The following is a 7,800-nucleotide window of genomic DNA, read 5'->3' on the forward strand; positions in this document are numbered from 1 at the left end:
ATGATCCTAGTTCATGTTAAGATGGCTAATGCAACACATGCAAAATACAACTAAGATAGGCTCGGCTAATCTACAATGACATGTGAGATGCTACAACTAACACGTATTCAATTTGGAATTGAAGTACAAATGCAGTTAGAATGATGCGCCGAGCCCGGTGCATGCAAAATGAATGGATGCAAATATGCTATCATACTGTATGCTATTTGAAACATGCTCTAGACTAACCATCGAAAGCTAGTAAATAAAAGGGAAGAAAGACGTGGGGTTGGAAGACATACACACACTCACGCACACTTATTACACAATTGCCCTCGCTCGGAGGGTCCGAATAAATATTACAATCTGAATCAATAATACTGAATTAATTATTACAGAATTTCTAATTAATTAACAAATTAAATGCAGAAAGAAGGTGACCATAGCCCCGCCTCGGGATGCGTGAATGATGCTTGCTTGACTCGTCTCGCCCGAAAACTCGCTGCCATAGCATTGTTGCCTCTGTTTACACTGTCCTGCCCCTCTGAAAATTCTGAAAGTCTCCAAAACTGCTTTGAATCATTCCCTGAGTATTCTGGGATGCCACCAGCCAAAGAAAAGGATTACCGGCCATGAGAAATGAATTATCGGCCAACTGTTGTGACACCGGTTGGATCGTGATGGCCGGTCGGCACTGTATATGGCCGGCCGGCCGGAAATTCCTGCAAAATCCTGCAGTTGACAGCAGCAGAGGGCAAGCAGTGTATGGCATAGAATTTTCAAGCAAATGTGAGCATGGCCACACTCCCTATCATGCAATGAACTCAAGGGAGCGTGGTCCTCGACCCTCGGGTCATCAATTGTGCATTTCGATGCATGATGGCCTAAGGGGCCAAGTTTGCAACTTAATGTAAATGCATGCAACACACAAATGAATGCTAACACCTTTTCATATTGAGGTCAAGGGCATCGGCGACCGAGAGTTGAGACGTGTTTCGTCACTTTGGGTACGAACATACCTCTTCCCTCATGCTTGGTTTGACACCCCAAACCAAGCAATGCAATGCATGTATGCAATGTACAATGCAAAGTAATGCAACTCATGCAATGCCATGCGAGCGAGCTAATCAAATGCAACAAGACATTAGCTAACCATGCAAGCTAGACTAATGCAATGTGGGCATATCAAGTATACAACAAGACTATGTGATGTAACTTAACTAAACAAGGTGCGAACATGCAAACAAGATATAATGCAAGCATGCTCCTAATGTAATGCAACATACATCATGCCGAGTATGCAACTAGGTACAAAAGTGGTCTTAAATTGAAATGGGAGGCCTCACCCATGCCCTAAAACAGTGGCCAAAAGGGCCCAAAATGGTACCAATTATGCATGCAAGCATGCACACGCCAAGGCCTATCATTTGAACATGAAAGGGAACAACTCTAGGCATACTTAAGGGTAATATACTTGGACTTTAAACATTCACATTAAACTCCGAAAAGCATGCAAAAGATGACACCAATACATGCTAGGGAATGGATGCAACATAGATGGCATTCAAGACTATAAATGAGAGCATTGCTCAACACCTACCCTGGGCAAACATGGCATGGATCTTTCCATACAAAACAGAGTTTTAGCATGCAAAATGGGCCTCCAAAACCCACTGATATAGCAGCTAAGGGACACAAACCAAGGAGCATGCACAATGCTCATTTCGAGGTACAAGAGAACAACTCTTCAAAGTATGAAAGAGATGATGAATGCAGGCATACTAGCATGGATTATGGACTTTAAACATGATCTCCAATGATGCCAAATCACGAGAATAAACTAAGCTAAGCATGCTAGAGACCCACATACACAAGGCTCACAATCCAAAATGCAAAGAGGCTACCCTAAACATGGAAAATATGACTAAAACAGTAGCAAATAGGCCTTAAGCATGGCAAAACAGTGTTAAGAACTTCATGAAGTTAAGCTAATATATGCAAGCATCATGGTCTATTGGCAAGGTGCATTTCTAGGCAACATGGAGGAATGCAAAGCAAGTATAATATGCATGGAAGGGGCCACTAATCCGACCAAAAATAGAGGCATAATATGACCCAACAACACCCAAAAACCCCTGAAATGAAGCCAAAAACAACTAATCATGCATGCTACCCTTATGAGCCAAAAACATGAACAAATGGGACACAAAGGGAGAGGGGTGTCCCTCTTCTATACAAGACCTCAAACCCCCTTCTTCACCACTGAAAATCCACTGGATTTCAGTGGTGAGAAGGTCAACACACAATAGTAACCAAAGCTTAGCAAAGAGAGCACCAAAAGGGCCAAACAAGGCCTAAGAGGGGGGGTCGACCCCCAACACCGAAACAACCTTAATGAAGTATCTTAAGCATGCAAATATAAGACTTTTTTTAGTTATACACAAAGTCTAAAACAGTAAGCAAGATAGGTAAAAGACTAGTGCAAGATTGGGGAATATAAAGTAAAAGTGTTACCCTTGGAGAATCCTTGAAGAACAGCAAATGCAGCCTTCTTCTTCTGATCAAAACCAGTCCAAAACCTCAAGAACAAACCCTCAATGCCTTCCAAAGTCGAAGTAAGGTGTAAGAGTGTGTGTCTTAGTGCAATACTATGAACTAAACACACCTTTAGGGCCTCAAATCCACACAAAATGAAGAGAGAGAGAGGGAGATATAGAGAGAGAGGATGATATATCAGATATATGTATGTATTAGGTCTGGATTTTTTGAACCAAAACAAAGGAGAGAGGAGGGGCTCTTTTTATAGACAAGGGAAAAGGTTTAGCTTCCAAGGGAAGCTAACAAAGGGGTCAAGGCTTCCTAAAGAAGCCAAGGCAAAGGGGCCAAGGCTTCCTTAGGAAGCTGGGACAGGTGTCCAAGCTTCTTGAGGAAGCTAAGACAAAGGTCCAAGCTTCCTTAAGAAGTTAGACCAAAAAGGTGCAAAAGGGGCAAAACAGCCACACTCGTGCATGAGGAGAAGGGTCCATGCATTCCAGCTGGCACAGCTGGCTTGCACCAAGCTTGAAAAAGGCAAAAATGTGGCACCGGCCAGAAAAGGAGGCCATCGGCCAAAAAGATGGTCGACCGACCACACCAAGTACCGACCGGCCAATAGTATATTTCACCAATGGCCGGTAGCCTCAAAACATGGCCGGTGGCCTCAAGCCATGGCCGGTGGGTGCCAGGGGTAGCTAACAAGCTACTCTCTACCCTCAGAAACAAAAACACAAGTGTTTGGTGCAAAACCAAATACAGAACAGTCGAGTTGAGAGATCCTGAAGCAAGGCGTGTAGCCGAGACCTCCGGGAACTCAAAACGAAACACGAACATGGGTAATCACCAAGTGTTCCAACGGTGACGTCCAAGTCTTGAGGACGGTAAAAAATGGGGTGTCTACAACGGGTCAATATAGTATATAAATAATATATATTGCATATATATTCATGTGATGTTGTAGTGGTATAGTGGAAGGAATGTGTTGCTAAAGGTTTAGAAGGTGGAAGGTTGGTGGTCTGAATCTCAAAAAAAGCAAAAAAGTTAGCTTTTTTTTTTCTTTTTTTTTTCCACCGAACAACCTTTGGCGACTAAACTATTGGTTGCCAAAAGTATTTGTTTTGGCAACTAAACAGTTTGGTCGGCGTTCCATCAACTATTGGCGACTAAAAGATTAGTCGCCAAATGTATAATTTCAAACAGTGGAATTGAGTATTGGCGACCAAAACTTTGGTCGCTAAAGACCTATTTTTTTGCCGACTAAAACCTTTTTAGTCGCCAAAACCTTCTGCGACTGTTTATTCGCGACAAAACCGGCGACTAAAAAATTTAGTTGGGGAAGGTAAAAAGGCGACTTTTGGCGACTAAAAATGGACCTTTGGCGACTAAATTTTTAGTCGCCAAAGGTGATTTTTCTTGTAGTGTGATTAATTTTTTTGAATAATAATCTGATCAATTCCAGTGTTAGACACTCTGTCCTTAAGACAGATTCGTCCTCTCCACAGTACTTCAGAATATGGACGTCTATCTCCCTGGATAAAATGATCAATCAGCGAAAAATAGTAGCATTACTAATTTTTCGTACAACGAACACACTAAGTATATATACCCTTTCTCACAGAAAATTAATGCAGCAAATGTAGAGAATAATAGCAAAATTATTTTGGATGAGAATAAATAATGAATACATCAAATAAGGGCTGCTTATTTATAGATGGATTGGTGGCTGTAGGTTTTGAATTAAATAGGTGCATACTTGTTTTGAACAGGTATGAAACCTGTTTGGTTTTGAATGAACAGATTTAAATCTGTTAGGTTCAAAATTCAAACAGATAAAACTGTTTTTGGGTTTAAATCTGGACAGTTTCGAATCCGTTGGCTAGTGAATCTGTACAAAACAAATTCTTGAATTCAAAAAATTGAAATTTAAATTGGACAAATTTTATTTTACCAAAAATGAAATTGAATTCAAATGTTTTTGGCCCAAAAAGATTCGTATTGGGCCGGAAGAGCCCAACCCAACCACACACCACGCACTTGTGCCTAAGCCCAGGCCTAGCCCAACCGACTGGACGGACGGCAGCGATGACGTGCGCGTGTGGTGATTTTTGGATTCAATGGGTCTAGCCCATTTTGCCCATAACCTCCATCTCTACAAAACTTGTGTATCTCTTGGGGCACACCCCAAGTTCCAATCCCATGCCTTATAAACCCACTCAAAACTTCCAACCAAATCAATGTGGGACAAGCCATTTTTCAAACCTTTAATGATTTTCCACCAAAACTCCATTTCCATGAAGCACACTTTGGCTTCAATTTCCCATTCACTCGATAATGATTTTGAGTGTGACAACCCTCACCACTGTTTACTGATAATACTACTGATTACTGCTAAACTGTGACTGAACATGATTAAGTAACTGATTTGACTGACATTCTGAACTGATTGATTAAGCGTATTAGTTTAAACGCATTTCTATCTGTTTGACTATTAATTGATCTGTTCATGTTTTAAGTGCCAAATTGTGAATTGAAGGCCTTATCGGCGGCCAAATCTGAAATTGATTAGTGTTTCATGATTATTAAAATTTATGTGATTTTATGGTAGATTTAATTGAAATTTGATTTGGTATGATTAAATTGGATTAAATAATGTTAATTTGCATTAGGGGGCTTATTTACCAAATTGCCACTTAGTGGACAATTCTAGGACCATTTAGTTGACTCTTATATGCTAGCATTAGCACCTCTTCAACCATTATTCAAGACCCAAAACCGTAGGAAAGAGTGAGAGAGGAGAAAACTTGGCTTCAATTGAGATTTGACTTGGAGGCTTTGAAGATTTGGAGGATAATTGCAAAAATTGAGTTTCCCTTCTTGAACTTGAAGACTTAAGGTAGAGCTTTTACCTTCTTGTTTATGAATTGAGTTGGTTCTTGCATGGTTTAGAAGAATGTTGAAGTCTAGAGCCAAGTTATGGCTTAAAATGTGGAATAGTGAGCTTGAATCATGCATGCATGTTTACATTCTTGAATTTTGAGGTTGTTTTCATAGAATCCTCACATGTATGTCCATATTTGGGTTATAGTTCATGAATTCATCATGTTTTGGAAGGATTGGCTCATTTGATCAAGTATTTGAAGCTTTGATTTCAATTGAACACTTGCATGTTGCATGTATATCATGTTCTTGAAGTTTTGTTTGGAAATGTGTTCAATTGAACTACCTTTGGGCTTTGATTTTGCAAATTGATCTTTGAAACATGTCATAATATGAGTTTTAAAGTGTTTTTCAGAAAATTAGCCCAAAAGGATTGAATTTGATGCTTTGAATATTGAGTTTCATGCTTGGAGACAAATTTGGAAATTCCAGATTTTGGATCCACGCTCGAGCGAGGAACTTCACGCTCGAGCATACACTCTGAGTTCATGCAGTCCGCTATAGACACTCTATTTTTGACCGTCCTCAAGACTTGGACGTCACCGCTTGAACACTCGGTGATCATCCATGTTCGTGTTTGTTTTGAGTTCCCGGAGGTCTTGGCTACGCACCTTACCTCAGAATCTCTCGACTTGCTTGTTTTGTGCTTGGTTTTACACCAAGGACTTGTTTGTTTTTGCACCTAAGGGTATAGAGTAGCTTGCTAGCTACCCCTGATACCCACCGGCCATGGATTGAGGCCACCGGCTGTGTTTTGAGGTTACCGGCCATTGATGAAATAGTCCATTGGCCGGTCGGCATTTTGTGTGGCCGGCCGACCACCTGTTTGGCCGATGGCCTCCTTTTCTGGCCGGTACCACCTTTTTGCCTTTTTCAGGCATGGTGCATGCCAGCTGTGCCAACTGGAATGCACAAACCCTGCCCCTTGTGCACATCTGTGGCTGTTTTGCCCCTTTTGCACCCTTTTGGTCTAGCTTCTTGAGGAAGCTTGGACCTTTGTCTTAGCTTCCTCAAGAAGCTTGGACCCTGCCTCAGCTTCCTCAGGAAGCCTTGGCCCCTTTGCCTTGGCTTCTTGAAGAAGCCTTGATCCTTTTATTTAGCTCCTCTTGGAAGCTTAGCATTTTTGGACGGTCTATATAAGGAGACAAACCCTCTCCTTTGTTTTGGTTGAGCAAAATTAGACCTAGAACATATATATTCTGATACATACATCTTCTCTCTCTATATCTCCCTCTCTCTCTTCAATTGTGTGTGTTTGAGGGCCTAAAAGGGTGATTTGTTCTTACACTAAAACACACACCATTACACCATACTTCGAATTTGGGAGGTGTTGAGGGTTTATTCTTGAGGTTTTGAGCTGGTTTTGATCAGAAGAAGGTGGCTAGACTTGCTGTTCTTGAGGTGTTCTTCGAGGATAACACTTTTGCTTTAGATTCCCAAATCTTGCACTAGCTTTTGACCTACTTTGCATACTGATTTGAGCTTCGTGTATAAATAAAAAAAGTCTTGTATTTGCATGCTTAAGATACTTCATTAAGGTCATTTTGTTGTTTGGGGTTAATCTCCCCCTCTTAGGCCTTGTTTGGCCCTTTTTGTGCTCCCTTTGATAAGCTTTGGGGACTTTTGTGTATTGGCCTTCTCACCACTGAAATCCAGTGGATTTTCAGTGGTGAAGAAGGGGTTTTGAAGTATTGCATAGGGGAGGGACACCCCTCTCTTTTGGTCTCTCTTTTGTTTGCATTTTTGGCCCATAAGGGTAGCATGTATGATTAGTTGTTCTTAGCTTCATTCTAGAGATTTTTGGGTGTTATTGGGTCATATTATGCCTCTGTTTTTGGTCGGATTAAAGGTCCCTTGCATGCATAATATACTTGCTTTGTATTCCCCCGTTATGCCTAGAAGTACATCATGCATTTAACCTACTATGCTCTCATGTTTTGGTCTAACTTTGTGAAGTTCTTAGCCATGTCTTACCATGCTTAAGGTTTGTTGGGAGCTTATTTGATCATATTTACCATGTTTGGTATAGCCCCTTTGTATTTTGGCTTGTGAGCCTTGAGGGTGTGAGTCATGAGCATGTTTTAGTTGGGTTGTTTCAATGATTTGGAATCATTTCACATGCTATTTCAGTCCCTAATCCATGTTCCTATGCTTGTATCCATCACCCTTTTCATGCCTTGAAGAGGTGTCCTTTTGTGCCTTGAAATGAGCATTGTGCATGCTTATGTATTTAAGTTTTTGGGGCTGCCATATCAGTGGGTTTTGGGGCATATTTTGATGCATAAAAACTCTGTTTTGGGTTGCTTAGTTCATGCCATGTTTGCTTGGGGTAGGTGTTGAGCAATGCTC

Source organism: Camellia sinensis, chromosome 5 (assembly GCF_055761805.1).
Source record: "Camellia sinensis isolate YWXY chromosome 5, ASM5576180v1, whole genome shotgun sequence".
Taxonomy (NCBI): Eukaryota; Viridiplantae; Streptophyta; class Magnoliopsida; order Ericales; family Theaceae; genus Camellia; species Camellia sinensis.